This window comes from Pseudophryne corroboree, chromosome 6, assembly GCF_028390025.1.
Source record: "Pseudophryne corroboree isolate aPseCor3 chromosome 6, aPseCor3.hap2, whole genome shotgun sequence".
NCBI lineage: Eukaryota > Metazoa > Chordata > Amphibia > Anura > Myobatrachidae > Pseudophryne > Pseudophryne corroboree.
In genome coordinates this window covers 410,106,261-410,124,182 of record NC_086449.1, presented here as the reverse complement: position 1 = coordinate 410,124,182, position 17,922 = coordinate 410,106,261, and the positions used below count along the sequence as shown (strand labels likewise).

At 42.9% G+C, this 17,922-nt stretch overlaps 1 protein-coding gene across 1 annotated transcript in view; it reads left to right on the top strand.

Moving 5' to 3' along the window:
- GRM3 (glutamate metabotropic receptor 3) overlaps window positions 1–17,922 on the top strand; it is a 522,963-nt gene that overhangs the window by 483,724 nt on the left and 21,317 nt on the right. The gene's annotated exons all lie outside the window — the stretch shown is intronic.

Below are 17,922 nucleotides of genomic sequence, written 5' to 3'. Positions count from 1 at the left end.
CTGCTGTGATATTTCATCTTCCTCGCAAAGGACTGTTGGACAGTCAATTGCTTACTGGAAGTAGTACAAGTAGTCTTCAGACTTCCCCTCTGGGATGACGATTGACTCCCAGCAGCAACAACAGCAGCGCCAGCAGCAGTAGGCGTTACACTCAAGGATGCATCGGAGGAATCCCAGGCAGGAGAGGAATCGTCAGACTTGACAGTGACATGGCCTGCAGGACTATTGGCTTTCCTGTGTAAGGAGGAAATTGACACTGAGGGAGTTGGTGGTGTGGCTTGCAGGAGCTTGGTTACAAGAGGAAGGGATTTAGTGGTCAGTGGACTGCTTCCGCTGTCATCCAAAGTTTTTGAACTTGTCACTGACTTCTGATGAATGCGGTCCAGGTGACATATAAGGGAGGATGTTCCTAGGTGGTTAACGTCCTTACCCCTACTTATTACAGCTTGACAAAGGCAAGACACGGCTTGACACCTGTTGTCCGTATTTGTGTTAAAATAATTCCACACCGAAGAGGTGATTTTTTTTTGTAATTTGACCAGGCATGTCAATAGCCATATTCGTCCCACGGACAACAGGTGTCTACCCGGGTGCCTGACTTAAACAAACCACCTCACCATCAGAATCCTCCTTGTCAATTTCCTCCTCAGCGCCAGCAACACCCATATCCTCATCCTGGTGTACTTCAACAGTGACATCTTCAATTTGACTATCAGGAACTGGACTGCGGGTGCTCCTTCCAGCACTTGCAGGGGGCGTGCAAATGGTGGAAGGCGCCACCTCTTCCTGTCCAGTGTTGGGAAGGTCAGGCATCGCAGCCGACACAATTGGACTCTCCCTGGGCATTTGTGATTTAGAAGAACGCACAGTTCTTTGCTGTGCTTTTGCCAGCTTAAGTCTTTTCATTTTTCTAGCGAGAGGATGAGTGCTTCCATCCTCATGTGAAGCTGAACCACTAGCCATGAACATAGGCCATGGCCTCAGCCGTTCCTTGCCACTCCGTGTCGTAAATGGCATATTGGCAAGTTTACGCTTCTCCTCAGACGTTAATTTTGATTTTTGGGTCATTTTACTGAACTTTTGTGTTTTGGATTTTACATGCTCTCTACTATGACATTGGGCATCGGCCTTGACAGACAACGTTGATGGCATTTCATCATCTCGGCCATGACTAGTGGCATGAGCATGAGGTGGAAGTGGATCTTGATCTTTCCCTATTTTACCCTCCACATTTTTGTTCTCCATTTTTTAATGTGTGGAATTATATACCAGTATCAATCGCAATGGCCTACTACTATATATACTGCGCACAACTGAAATGCACCACAGGTATGGATGGATAGTATACTTGACGACACAGAGGTAGGTAGAGCAGTGGCCTACTATACCGTACTGCTATATATTATATACTGGTGGTCAGCAAACTGTGCAAAACTGAAATGCACCACAGGTATGGATGGATAGTATACTTGACGACACAGAGGTAGGTAGAGCAGTGGCCTACTGTACCATACTGCTATATATTATATACTGGTGGTCAGCAAACTGTGCAAAACTGAAATGCACCACAGGTATGGATGGATAGTATACTTGACGACACAGAGGTAGGTAGAGCAGTGGCCTACTATACCGTACTGCTATATATTATATACTGGTGGTCAGCAAACTGTGCAAAACTGAAATGCACCACAGGTATGGATGGATAGTATACTTGACGACACAGAGGTAGGTAGAGCAGTGGCCTACTGTACCGTACTGTTATATATTATATACTGGTGGTTAGCAAACTGTGCAAAACTTAAATGCACCACAGGTATCGATGGATAGTAAACTTGACGACACAGAGGTAGGTAAAGCAGTGGCCTACTATACCGTACTGCTATATATTATATACTGGTGGTCAGCAAACTGTGCAAAACTGAAATGCACCACAGGTATGGATGGATAGTATACTTGACGACACAGAGGTAGGTAGAGCAGTGGCCTACTGTACCGTACTGCTATATATTATATACTGGTGGTCAGCAAACTGTGCAAAACTGAAATGCACCACAGGTATGGATGGATAGTATACTTGACGACACAGAGGTAGGTAGAGCAGTGGCCTACTGTACCGTACTGCTATATATTATATACTGGTGGTCAGCAAACTGTGCAAAACTGAAATGCACCACAGGTATGGATGGATAGTATACTTGACAACACAGAGGTAGGTAGAGCAGTGGCCTTCCGTACCGTACTCCTCTATATTATATACTGGTGGTCAGCAAAATTATGCACTGTACTCCTACTATATACTACAATGCAGCACAGATATGGAGCGTTTTTCAGGCAGAGAACGTATAATACTGGTGGTCACTGGTCAGCAAAACTCTGCACTGTACTCCTCCTATATAATACTGCTGGTCCCCAGTCCCCACAATAAAGCAGTGTGAGCACAGATATATGCAGCACACTGAGCACAGATATGGAGCGTTTTTCAGGCAGAGAACGTATAATACTGGTGGTCACTGGTCAGCAAAACTCTGCACTGTACTCCTCCTATATAATACTGCTGGTCCCCAGTCCCCACAATAAAGCAGTGTGAGCACAGATATATGCAGCACACTGAGCACAGATATGGAGCATTTTTCAGGCAGAGAACGTATAATACTGGTGGTCACTGGTCAGCAAAACTCTGCACTGTACTCCTCCTATAATACTGCTGGTCCCCAGAATAAAGATATTTGCAGCCCCCTGAAAGTTCTGAAACAAAGTGAGAGGACGCCAGCCACGTCCTCTCACTATCATTTCCAATGCACGAGTGAAAAATGGCGGCGACGCGCGGCTCCTTATATAGAATCCGAATCTCGCGAGAATCCGACAGCGGGATGATGATGTTCGGGCGCGCTCGGGTTAACCGAGCAATACTGGAGTATCCGAGTATGCCTCGGACCCGTGTAAAATGGGTGAAGTTCGGGGGGGTTCGGATTCCGAGGAACCGAACCCGCTCATCACTAGTTTTCATGCATGTTTGTTCACCCGTGTTTAGCATTAGTATATTTCCATGTTTTGAAAATTGCCCAAATACACCCAAGAATGCATTCTCGACCAAACACAATTCTTAGTACATATACCCCTTAGTATTGAGTATAGGTGTCACTTTGTTTAACTAAAATAATAGTGAATATAAGATGCGTAGACTCTGTCAGGACAGTTTTAATAAAGGAGTATTTAATCTTGGACTACAGGACCTAGGGGGTAATTTAGATCTGATTCCTGCTGTGTATTTACGCGTAGCGGACGATCAGATCTGAATTGCGCATGCATCAGAGCCGCACTGCGCCAGTGCATTGCACAATGGCAACAGGCATCGGTGCCTAGCGACGGGCTGGTGTTAAAAATCCGAACGCATGGGCATTCTCAAGGAGATTGACAGGAAGAGGCCGTTTGTGGGTGGCTACTGACCATTTTTCAGGAGTGTCCAGAAAAAGGCAGGCGGGCTCAGGCGTTTTGAGGGAGGGTGTCTGACATCAGCTCCGGCCCCGATCAGCAGGTTTCCATAGCACAGGAAGAGTAAGTCCTGGGCTGCGCAGAGACTGCACAAACAGAAGCGAACGCACACTTACACAGTGCTTTTCCCCTCCCCCCGTAGGTGGTGACTATCTGATCGCAGGGCAGCAAAATACGCAGCCCAGCAATCAGATCTGAATCCCCCCCCCCCCCTAATCCTAACCCTCCCTTACCATAGTCTAATACTAACCTCCCCTCTCAGCGCCTAACCCTAACTTCCCCTCTTGCTACCTAAACTTAACAACCCCTTTACGCAGCCTGACCCCAACCTCCCCCCTTAGTACCTAAACCTACCCTCCCCCGGTGGTGCCTAACCCTACCCCTCCTCCCCAAAGACTAACCCTAACCTCCCTGTGTGGTGCCTAAACCTAATCCCCCCACAATCACACAACCAAACCCTAGCCCTCCCCACTGTACTTACGTTCTGGATTCTGACTGTCGGGATTCCGGCATCGGGACGTTGGCCTGACCGGGATTCTGGCATCTGTGTTCTGATGGAAGTCAGGATTTCGGATTGCCAGTATATTGGGTATCTGGTCTTTAGGTTGACATCACTTAGGTCAACACTCATTAGGTCGACTACTATTGGTCATCATGCATTAGGTCAACATGGTCATTAGGTCAACTGGTCACTAGGTCGATATGGCAAAGGACGACACATGAAAAGGTTGACGTGAGATTTTCACATTTTTTTTATTTTTAACTTTTTATATTTTACAATCCATGTGGACTACGATTGGGAATAGCATGGCGAACAAAACAAGCTATGCAAGGGGGTATGGTGCACTTATTGGGGTTCCCAGACACTTTAGATACCAAATTATGTATTTTTTAAACTCATGTCGACATTTTCTCATGACAACCTTTTCCATGTCGACCTATTCAAGATGACCTCACAACTAGTCACTGTCAACCAATAGTGGTCGACCTAATGACTGTCAACCTAGTTACTGTTGACCAACGAACCACACCCGTATCTTGAACGTATACTATTTAGTCAGTCCTTTTGTAGTTTAATGCAGAACTGTAGATGTCCCTCTTATCCTTGCCACGCAATGTCCCCAACATGGTATATCAAATTGCAATGTACACTGGCCAGTATGGCATTTTACAATAGTATACTGTATCAAACATGTCATGCGAAAAATGCAACATTTATTTTATATCCAACCTGGAAGATATCCAATGTGAAATTTTTCAGCAGTTTCAGTAGAGGTTATGTAAATCGCCCAAATTTGCTATGAAAATCTCCAAAAATAATTTCAAGATTGTTTGTAAACCAGTGAGATGAGCTACAGTAGACTTCACATTCCATGGACTACATTTCAATAACTGTGGAAAGTCTATAGAAATGCATTTCCAATTGAAATAAATGAAGAAACGCTCTGATAATTACATAAGTACATTTTTAAGTTTCAAACACTATTGTAAAGTTACAAAATAGCTTCTAAATGTCAAATTAAATATAAGACAAACATTTCTAAAATAGAAAGTAGACCATCTGGACCAGATGACATTATTTCTATTAACTTTATGCCTAATATGGGTGGCTCACGACTTGATATACTGTATTTACTCTTCTCTCCTTTGGTCATAGAAAGCTGAGCTACTGTATAATCACAAAATATTTTCATTTGGATCAGACTTTATAGTTACGCTTTTATGATTAGAAACTTCTTCATAAATGAAACAAAAATTTCTGAAAAGTCTAATTCAACAGACCTGTAGGATTTATATTTAATTATGTAATTGAATGATTTTATAGTTTATGAATCCATGAAAACAGAAGCATTTGGTGCAACTGAGCATTGGTCTAATTTGCCATGCTGCATGCACTTATTGACTATGGGGGTAATTCTGAGTTGATCGCAGCACTAAGTTTGTTAGCAATTGGGTAAAACCATGTGCACTGCAGCGGGGGGGGGGGCAGATATAACATGTGCAGAGAGAGTTAGATTTGGGTGGTTTATTTTGTTTCTGTGCAGGGTAAATACTGGCTGCTTTAATTTTACACTGCAATTTAGATTTCAGTTTGAATACACCCCACCCAAATTTGCTGCTACAATCAACTCAGAATTAGGCCCTATAAGTGTCCACAGTTGTTACTTTGGGGGTCATTCCGAGTTGATCGCTCGCTAGCAACTTTTTGCTGGCTTGCGATCAAATAGTCGCCACCTATGGGGGAGTGTATTTTCGCTTTGCAAGTGTGCAAACGTGTGTGCTGCCGAGCGTTCCGAAAAAAAATTGTGCAGTTTCTGAGTAGCTTTAGACTTACTCAGCCCTTGCTATCATTTAAGCGTGTCTGGTCTGGATTTAACGTCAGACACCCGCCCTGCAAATGCCTGGACACGCCTGTGTTTTTCCAACCACTCCCTGAAAACGGTCAGTTGACACCCATAAACGCCCTCTTCCTGTCAATCACCGTGCGTTCGGCTGTGGTAATGGATTCTTCGTTAAATCCATCGCTCAGCAATGAACTGCTTTGCTCTCACGCCTGTGCATTGCGGTGCATACGCACGCGCAGTTTAGCCGCGGTTGAGATGATTGCTGCGCTGCAAAAAGTTGCTAGCGAGCGATCAACTCGGAATGACTCCCTATTTTAAGAACATGTTACTCAGCACATTCGGTGCAGCACAGGGTTGGTGGATTGTGCAATATGGTAAAAAGAATGTACTCCATCTGTATACTCCAAACCAGTGGAGTATACAGATGGAGTGTGAGTTATCTTCTGAAAATAAAACCTCTGGAAGAGCTACCGCCTCCCTCCAATGTGCACGTGCTCCTGTGAAAGTGGGTGTGGCCTTGTGAAAGTGGGCATGGTCTCACAAAAGTGGGTGTGACCTCACAACTACAAGTAATGCCACCCACGTAGTGCCAGATACACAAGTTTGCCCTCCCCCGCATAGTGCCAGATACACAAGTAATGCCCTCCCTGCATAGTGCAAGATACACAAGTAATGCCCCCCAGCATAGTGCCAGATACAAAAGTAATGCCCCCAACAGTTCCAGATACACACGTAATGCCCCTCAGCAGTGCGAGATAAACAAGTAATGCCCCCCAGCATAGTGCTAGATACACAAGTAATGCCCCGCCAGCATAGTGCTAGATACACAAGTAATGCCCCCCAGCATAATGCCAGATACAAATAATGCCCCCCCTTCCCCCCCCAGCAGTGCCGGATGCAAATATTGCCCCCCAGCAGTGCTAGATACACAAGTAATGCCCTCAGCCAGAAACATGTAATGCCCCCATTAGTGACAGATACAAGCAGTGCTCACAATTTTTGCCGCCTCCCGCTTGTGTGTGTCTGAGGGCAGTAGATAAGGGGAGGAGAGCGCACTAGCACAGCGCGTGCCTCAGTCTACTGCTCCGTCCTCACTGAAGAGATACACAAATCATGCCCCCCAGCATAGTGCCAGATACAAATAATGCCCCCCCCCCAGCAGTGCCAGATACAAATATTGCCCCCAGCAGTGCTAGATACACAAGTAATACCCTCAGTCTACTGTTCCGTCCTCACTGAAGTCCTGGTGCAGCACGGCCATTTTAAATAATATGGTGCGTAACGGCAGCCAATCAGGAGCCGGCGCTGCCGGTGCGCGAGCTCTGATTGGCTGACGGCCGGCACCATATTATGCACCCACCGCAGCACGAGCTACCTAGGAAGTGGTGACGAGCTACCCGTCACTCACGAGCGACGGGTTGGCGATCGCTACCCTAAACAAACAGTATATATGAAACTAGTGTTTTTTGTTTGTTTTTGTACTGACGATACACTGCAACTATGAAAAGATACAAATATATATATCTGCACCAACCTTCCACAAGGCTAAAAGAAATGGATTATACAATAAGGTACTGTATATTATTGGCAAACAAAGAGTACTGGAGCTGTATTTTGTGCAAGTGACTATGGGGGTCATTAAGACCTGATCGCACGGTAGTTTTTTTGCTGCTCTGCAATCAGGTCCAAACTGCGCATGCATATGCACCGCAATGTGCAGGCGCGTTGTATGGGTGCAAAGCGTATCGCTGCTGACCGATGGATTAAACGAAGAATCCATTCGCACAGCCGATCGCAAGGAGATTGACAGGAAGAGGGCGATTGTGGGTGTCAACTGACCGTTTTCTTGGAGTGTTTGGAAAAACGCAGGCATGTCCAAGCATTTGCAGGGCGGGTGTCTGACGTCAAATCTGGGCCAGAACATGCTGAAGTGAGTTGCGGCTGAGTAAGTTCTGAGCTACTCAGAAACTGCACAAAACTTTTTTGTAGTGCTCGGCTGCACATGTGATTGCACACTTGCAAAGCAAAAATACACTCCCCTATAGGTGGCGATTATCTGATCGCAGCGCTGCAAAAAATAGCTAGTGAGCGATCAGGTCTGAATGACCCCCTATGCCCTAATCCCATTATTTAGTTAAAGCCGCATTGCTTTTGGGTACCTTCTTTGTGTGTAACAGGTACAATTTGTGTGGATATATAAAATATAAATATGTGTCACAAAATGGGTTACATGATTTAGTAATACTGGGGTTTGAAAGGGCGAGCAAAAAGGATACACTTTGTCCCACAATAGGTGGATTGCATGGGTGAGTGGGGGTACAATTGTTAAGGGCCGTATTCAAGGCCCGATTTGGGGAGAGATGTGTGCTGAGCAAACCGCTCAGCACACATCTCACCCCCCGCTCAGTACAGCGTGATGTGTGCTGAGCATGCGGGGGGAGACGGGGGTGGGGGGGGGCGCTCATTTTACCCAGCAGGTGAAATGAGCGACCTGCTAGATTGAGCCTGCATGCAGGCCAATCTAGCACCAGCGATAGCGAAGCGTGGGGCTGCGCATCGCTATCGCTGTAGTGAGTACACACGGAGAGATCAGGCTTAAAATCTAAGCAATCTAGTCAGATTGCTTAGATTTTAAGCAGTGATCGCTCCGTGAGTACCCTCCTTTAGACTTCTTACTGATAAGGTCTAAAAAATGTCTCTTTCACTCTCCTAATGTAATTAAAGTCCTAAGCAAAAGTCTAGGAGCATATTAAATTAACTGCCTAACTTACTGCAAGCCTGCAAACTGCACTTAGGGGGGTCATTCAGACTCGATCGCACGCTAGTTTTTTTTGCAGTTTTTTTTGCAGCGGTGCGATCGTGTCTGAACTGCGCATGCGTATGCTCCGCAATGCGTAGGAGCGTTGGCCGCTGGCTATGGGGATCACCGGACAGCGACGGCTTTAATGAAGAAAGCGATCGCACCGGTGATCGCAAGAAGATTGACAGGAAGAGGCGATTCGTGGGTGTCAACTGACCATTTCTAGGGAGTGTCCAGAAAAACACAGGCGTGCCCAGCCGTTTGGAGGGAGGCTGGGCACGCCTGCACAAGCGATCGCACTCCTGCACAGCGATTACCCCCTTGCCTGATTGCAGTAGTGCTAAAAAATGACTGCGTGCTATCAGATCTAAATCACCCCCTTAGAGGGTAATTCAGACCTGATCGTAGCAGCAAATTTGTTAGCAGTTGGCAAAACCATGGCCCTCATTCCGAGTTGATCAGTCGCAAGGCGAATTTAGCAGAGTTACACACGCTAAGCCTACGCCTACTGGGAGTGAATCTTAGCTTCTTAAAATTGCGACCGATGTATTCGCAATAATGCGATTACTAACTACTTAGCAGTTTCAGAGTAGCTCCAGACTTACTCTGCCTGTGCGATCATTTCAGTGCTTGTCGTTCCTGGTTGACGTCACAAACACACCCAGCGTTCGCCCAGGCACTCCCACCGTTTCTCCGGCCACTCCTGCGTTTTTCCCGGAAACAGTAGCGTTTTCAGCCACACGCCCCTGAAACGCCGTGTTTCCGCCCAGTAACACCCATTTCCTGTCAATCACATTACGATCGCCGGAGCGAAGAAAAAGCCGTGAGTAAAAATACTTTCTTCATAGTAAAGTTACTTGGCGCAGTCGCAGTGCGAACATTGCGCATGCGTACTAGGCGGATTTTCACTGCGATGCGATGAAAAATACCGAGCGAACAACTCGGAATGAGGGCCCATGTGCACTGCAGGTGGGGCAGATATAACGTGCAGAGAGAGTTAGATTTGGGTGTGGTGTGTTCAAACTGAAATCTAAATTGCAGTGTAAAAATAAAGCAGGCTGTATTTACTCTGCACAGAAACAAAATAACTCACCCAAATCTAACTCTCTCACACATCTTATATCTGTCCGTCCGCCCTTGCAGTGCACATGGTTTTGCCCAACTGCTAACAAATTTGCTGCTACGAACAGGTCTGAATTACCCCCTTACTGCAGGTTTCTACTCATTCCCACTTACAGTAAGTAGAGCTTTGCCCTATCCTCAGCCACAAGGAGCACGATAACCCATAGCTTCAGACACCTAACTTAGAACCTGTGAGCTAATGCATGTTAGCCTTGAGTTTACTGTGGGTGGAAATAGGCTTAAAATTGAATAGCTATGGGCATTAAATATGAAGCTTTCTTCTTGCTGTAAGACATGTGGCTAATTGAATATGTCCCTAGAACAATAGTTCTCAAACTCTGCCCTCAAGGTAGCAATCCAGGTTTCATAGATATCCATGAATGTGAACTGATGGTATAATCAAACTAAATGAGGTCCCAATTAAGATGGTTCTAGCCATTGTAGGCCCCGCAGGCACACACCTAGTTATGACCATGGCAGAAAAGGCTACTATCAGATTCCCTGTTCCTGGATGCAATTTTTCATACATCCGGGCACTACAGAATTTCTTATTGCCGTAAATAGTGGCAATAAGAATTATTATAAAGTTAAAGCGATAATTAATAATAACATGTACCAGTGGAAAAAGCATTTCTTGTCATACATTTGCTCTCATGATAAAACTTTATGTAGTGACCCTGACTTGAATATTGAGCCACTGGCTGTTCTGCTATTCATATTGGGCAAAGATTTAGTAGTATTGTTGGGTATGACAGTCATTCAGATAAACCATATGTGTATCTAAGACTGTCATATGCACCTTAGTCAGATTATAGCAAGTCTATATCATAAAGTCCTCTAATATAATAAGCTACTTTACCTATATTATTATTATTATTATTATTATTATTATTATTATTATTATTATTCAGAAAAATAAATAATACTTCATGGATCTGCATTTAAAAATCAGCACCTATAGCTACATAGAGAATTATTATAATGCAAAAAGTAAATGTAATGTATGTATACCCAAGTATAGTAAATAGATACCCGAGTATAGGGCAATAAAATAATTAATTAAAATAATGAATTCATCAATAATGCTACAGTCGCATTAACTACGCAAAAGATTTACAGTATAGTATTAACTTTTTCCCAAAATGTTCAGTTTAAGGTGACTTTCATAGTGGTATTCTTTAAAAAAAAATAAAGAATATAATCTGGAAACTGACATAAAGTTGAAGTAAGAAAATATACAGTAGGCATCAGCTTTTATTGCGTTCAACTCTTCAACTTTCAGTCATATAACCAGACTTGATTGAAAGACATAAGAAGTGATCATATTTCAGTCAAAACGACATTTAGGCTACAGAGGAAATACTTGATCACTGAAATCTGGGCTGACCTTCTGCAGTCTGTGTATCCTAATATCTGATTCTGCCAGGTACAGTCCTCCTTTGCACCACTGCTAGGAGATGCTTCTTAAAACTTACAGTAGATGTGAGCCAGGGCATTTTGTTGCAACAGAAATTCTCCAGAATCCTCATCCATTCTCATTACAGCTATGCATGTAGATAAGACAGCAGCGCAAGTAGATTTTACAGGAAAGATAAAAGAAACACAGTATGAACTATCAATACTAAAATTGTGACAAATGTTAGATTTCTGGCCAGTCGTAATGACGCCCAAAATCGGTGGCTGCGGGATGCCGGCTGAACTTGTTTTTTTTTTTTTAAGGTGGCAATCACTTACAAGGCAAAACCATGCCTTGTAAGTGATTGCCCCTTTAAAGAAACGTCCAAGGTCGGTGTCATTACATCCGACCCTTAGTATACATGGATTATAGTGGAACAAATATATACACGTCCATGAGTACTGTTGTCAAATGTTATTTGGAAGATGCACATAAAGTACATTTTATGACCCCAATAAACATGTAATTCTCTGTCTGCATCAAATGATACAGTAATTGTAATTTTATATGCCATGGATTGTTTTTGTCCAGTAAATTTAAATGACCTCAAGGTTTGACAGCCTTTGGACAGGAATCATCTCAGTGCCATGATAAAAGTGGACATGTCAGGTCACGAAGTGTCACATCAAATTAAATTTGTTTCTGAAAGTAGAATATTTCCTGATGGACATATTGTTGATAACAGATTAGGACAGATGTGCTATTCCCCTACAGGATGTTTAAATTCTTTATTATGCATGATTACTACAAAAGAAGAAAACTATTGAAATTTGAATTTATTTAAATTACAATTAAAATCATAAGTGGTGTTATATGTTTAAAATAATATTCCTTATTTAATAATTATTCTTAGTTTACATTTCTAGTTTGCCGTATTAGTTTTAATAAATAAAAAATAGACCAAAACAAAGTTATTTTAATTACAGAATTAGTTTACGCCTCTTACAAATAGAAAGGGATTGAAATTGGTCAGAAGGAGCATAACTCATCAAATCATGGTAAAGGGTTCCTGTAACAGTATAGTATAACCACCTGCCATGGGCGTTGTTACGCAGGCAGCAATGTTTAGGGAACCCGTTTCTTAGAAGAAAAACTACGGCACCAAGACATGAGACTTTCTCAATCTGTAAAATTTTAAACTTTTCTTTTTCGTGATGATTCAATAAATAGTTACCATATGGGAACATATACCTAGATCTTTGCTTATTCTAAAATAAAAGAAATCAGAATATTGTGATCATGTCATACATACTCCTATCTACACCGCTCACTGACCCAAACAGGCGTCCGGCCCTATCAATAGACTATAAACCAATGTGTCCGCAGAAACAACAGGGCTGTTCTCCTTATATTTAGCTTACCATTTATTAGTTTACATATAAAGAGCCGGATTAACAGTGGGGCAGAAGGGACTACAGCTCCAGGCCCCCACATAAAAATAGGCCCATCATTATGACAGGATGACAATGACCAGACTCCTAGCTGGCCACATGGTTGAACATAAGTTATGAAATTGTATTTCTATTTCCACACAAAATTATGTAATTTCTCCAGTTTGTCTCTAGGGAGACATTGGTGCATACAATGTAGGGTGTGTACAGGCCCACATGGCACTGGTCAAATCTCTCCTGCCCCCCAAAACAGAACCTTGATAATTTTCACCCATGTGGTCATTAATCCGGTCCTGTCTATATAACTCCATTTAGGGAGCTTTGTTTTGAGGACTAACTTGAAGACTAACTACCAAAGCACAACAGAGATGGAGTAACAGCATTGGCATTTCTATCATAGGTGCAATGTGTGCGGTGCACACCGGCCCCAGAGTCCAGGGGGGCCCACTCCGCACACACTGCACCCATGTTGTTGTAATACTTACCTTTCCGGAGTCCCGCGACAGGCGCTGCAGCTGCTGAAGCCACAGAAGCCGTGTCAAATATCACACCAAAAATGACCGCAGTGCATGTGCAGTATGAAATTTGTCTCCGGACCATTGTGGGCGCCATGTTTCCGGAGACCTGCACATGCCAACGGCGCCATAGAGAGGAGAGGGCCCACCTGGACTCTGCACACAGGCTCCTCCTCTCTTAAATTGCCCCTGAGTACCGGATTAGCCTCTGATCATCACATGATAAAAAAATATTAGTGCAGGTAGAGGTGAGAACTCATCGCTTGAACATCATCCAGGTCAAGTTTTAGGCATAATTATAAGAAAGAAACAGTTAATGTTATTGATTTTCATGCCATGCACAATATTTTATGTGGTGACATTATATTTCTATTCCCACAGTATGCTGTGTATAATGTGATAGTTATACTTATATAAACCTGCCTGCCCTCTACACAGTTTATACAAAACTTAAATATGTTCTCTTTTTACAATTAAAAAATGCAATGGAATATAATGGCGCTGTATAAGTAAATGTTAACAAATAAATAATTCATAAAATAAATGTAAAACTAATATTTTGCAATATGTCATTGTAATATCCAGGGACAAAGCAGATGATGTTCGAAAGTTACAAGCAGCGTTTGGCTCTTGATAACAATGCACTAAACCAAAATGACATGACCCATATATGTGATTATTACGTTCACTTAAACTTGGAATTTGAAACTCAAATACTGAAAATAACATCCAACAAAGCACATATTAAGTAAGTGCAGATGGCCATGATAAAACAAAAATGCAGATTATTTGTGAGCATAAAGGTAAGGGAAGGGGGGTTCATAAGGTGGTGACTGCTACTTTCTGGTGTGATTTTCAAACATTTAAAAGTTGCCAGATTTATCAAAGTAAAAGCACTGGAAAATCACAACAAAACCATCATTTTCAATCCTGACCCTCTGTGAGCTGCAATTGTGATATTTTTCATTAAAAGAATTTCATAATTTCGAATGAATAATTAAACATTTTGAAATGTTTAATTTAATTTCAACAGATCAATTATCAGGAATCCGTCAGTGAATCATTAAAATCTAGCACTTGCAGATCCCAATCATTATTTGGTCTGAATTGCTAATCGAGGATTTACAACATGTTGGACTTCCCCAATCCCTGATCCAGCCATCAGAAGAACAGGGAATTACCCCAAAACTCTGCTGATGTATAGGCCCCTTTACTAAGGCTTTAATATAATTATTGATAATTTAAGCCTATTGGAAGTGTCTTCTTCAGGACCGTAACTAGGTGTGTGCAGCGTGTGCTCCGCACATAGAGCTTCAGGGTAGGGGTCGCTATTGGCAGCATTTGTTAATTATCAATTATCTAATTATTTTCACCTGCAGCTTCCCCCTATTTAGAGCCCAGCATCTCCTGATCTCCCGCCTCCCCCCCCCCCCTCCCTCCCCCCTGTCTCCTACCCCCAACCCTTTTGTTGCTAATACCTATACAACATTCATGGACTTGACTTGATAGATCTTGTTTGTTCAGTCGCACTGTCCTTTATTACATTTTGGAGTGCAGAATGTAGATGCAAAACAGTTTTGTGTTATCTATTGATTATATGGTGAATAAAAAAAAATGTAAATACTATATTTTTTAATTGTTCTGAGTGGTAGAGTATTGCTATTTTAATAGACAATTCAGCCATAGACAATTTAGCCATTTTTATTGAAGTATCAGGGCCCTCTGATTGTGTATGATATATAATTTTATATATATATATATATATATATATATATATATATATATATATATAAAATTATAGCATGGGCTTTCTCTGAGATCAATTTTGTCATGCCCCTTACTCGCATGGCATGTGCATTATGTCCCTTATGTGCCATATGTTCCTGGGGTGGGGGGTGCCAGTTCTCTTTCTGGCACAGGGCACCAAAAAGTCTGCTTATGGCTCTGGTCTACTTATTCACTGTTATCAGCAATGTATAATACCCCTACCTATACATAATCCTGAGTGTGATACAGGTAGGGCTATAACTAGGGTTGGTCAGTGGTGCTGCTGCCTAGGACGCAGGGCGGATGTGTGGCACCATCACTGTACCATGGAACATGTAGCTGGCTTGCATGGTACATTGAATGGCACCCTGAAGCCTGAATATGCACCAGATAGCCTCCCTTTGTGCCTTTAGGATGCACAAAGAGGTACCCAGTTTCCTGGTTCAGGTAGCAGTAAAGCCCCATTTTTGTAACATTATAACATCACATAATGTGTTGGTGGCAGGGCAATATTCATGTACAAAAAACACCATAGCATTTAATTTACACACACTTTCTGTAGCCTAGAAAGCTGCATTTAGGATGCTCCAGCAACTCAGCTTCTCCCTGTTCCCTGTGTAAAGCCACCACAGACCTGTCCAAAGTGCCCTTTGGTTTTTCTGGACACTCAGCTTCTCCTTGGTCTTGGAAGTAAACCCAAAGAAGGTACTTTCATTTAACGTGTAGCTTATAACCCCCAGAGCAGAGATACATTGCTGTGGCTGATGGATTACCATATGTTTGCGAATGTATGTAAATTATATCTCTGCATTCAGGGGCATATTAACAGAGGAGGAGGCCTGTGTGCAGGCTTCTTTGTCTGGGCCCCCTCCTCTCAGGCCAGCAGTGCAGTAAAGTCCAAGCAGTAGGGGCACAGACTCTATAGCGTATGCACAGAACTCCGGGAAAATGGCTCGTGGCCATTTACATTGAGGTTACCTAAGTGCACATGCTTAAAACACCAGGAAAATGGCCATTGCATAATTTTCCCAGTGATTTGGGAAGAGGTTCTGCCAGGGGCGTCACTGCCCCTGGTGACACCTGGTGCGGGAGGCTGCAAAATGGAGGCATGGCCTAGCACGAGGGGGGCGTGGCCTATCGACGGACCCCGTTTTTCGGCACTTTAGGGGATTAAGGAGATGCTGGCTGACCCCTGGGGAGTGCCTCTATACCACATACATGCCCACTCCATCCCCCCGTCCACCCCTCCTCAGCATGTAGCTTCTGTCATTGTGTGTCTCCCACCTGTGTGAGACAAGACACGGTGCTCTGTGACCAGTCTGCATGTGAGTGTGCGTGGCGCTGCCGGTCTCTGTCTTTCATGCAGCGGCAGGTCTCTCATGCACAGGCTGAACGTGGCGTCCACTGATTGGACTCTGTGCCAGCAGCTGCAGCGTCATCTAAGCGAGGGGAACCAGCTATGCAGCGCTGCCTCCTACACAGTGACAGGAGCCAGGTGCTGCACTGTAACAATATGTGCAGCACCTGGCTCCTGTCACTGTGTAGGAGGCAGCGCTGCATAGCTGGTTCCCCTCGCTCGGATGACGCTGCAGCTGCTGGCACAGAGCAGGAGACGGCATTTTGATGTTACCCCTTGGCGGATAACACCTGGGTGCGGGCCGCACCTCCCTTGTGACGCCAAAGGGTTCTGCCACCAACGGGGGATTCCGAAGAGGAGAATATTGGAAAAAAATGGGTGTGCATTACTATTATCATGTAGGATGTACTCTTTTGCTGGTCCATTATGGTGCTCTAGGGGAATTTTTGTTTGTTTTTCTACTATAGATTAACCCCTTCCTTACATACACCTGTGAGGTACCAATAAATTGAGCAACTACCATTCTGTGTATGACATTATTTGTATAATAGATGTACCGGAGAATATGAAAACATATTACTGCAAATAAATTAAACTGACATTGTATTAAATTCAAATAACTATGCAATTTTTAGACATCATTGTCCATGTGTGTGTTCCTTATAGCAATAAAAATGTGATTATTTTACTACTCCATGTGTATGCCCTCCACATACCATTAACCCTTCTCAGAATAATGTGACATTTGAAATATAATGCTGAATCAGTATTGGCCAAGTGGAAAATGAACAATCTGATGTTGTTAGAGCAACTGAACTTAATCATATATTTTACTGAAATAATTGATAAAAATGACAAAAAAAAATTACATTTAAGTAGTCAATATCATGTAATATAGTTACAAAGATAATGAAGTGATATCAACTAAAGCAGTCAACACTCACTCAGCCAATCAGAAAGGGCTAGATAGTACTACTGTCGTCATCATCATCATCATCATGACGTATCTTTATGTCAAGTCTCCAGTGCCTGCAAAAGATACGCCATCTAATAGGCATATCTTAGGTCTTATTAAGTCACATTATGAGTACTGAACTTACACTCACCTGTGATGTTCTAAATAGAGAGTTGTATTTTGGTACCCATGCTTACTGTGAAGATGCAAATAGTTATGCCACAAAACTGATGTGCATAGAAATGTGCCTGTATTTTTGTTTTAGTTTGGGTAGATGAATATCAGTAATAATCTTCTGGCTTTATACTTTTTCATAATAGAAGCACTAGATACGCCTTTGGAGGATGAGGCATACTCCTAACTGCCAATTTACCAATCTCTATGGGGACCAATGTTGGGAGGAATGCAAAACTAAGGCCAAATAGTCTGTTATGAGAAACCAAACCTAAACAATGTCAATCTAAATAAGGCCATATATTACTGTTTTAAAACTGAAGCTCATCAGTAGCGTAATGTAATGGCAAATATGACGAGCTCCAGGAGGACAGGAACTTCCCGTTTGTGCCTAATAAATGTAATCTACTTCACATGTTTCAAAGTGTAAAATGTTGGCTAGAAGAAAGGGTTGTATCATATTAAATACAGTAGCAACTTTTATAAAATACTTTGTAATTAAATAAATATGATATATTTATCAAAAACATCAAAGTTCATATTTGTAA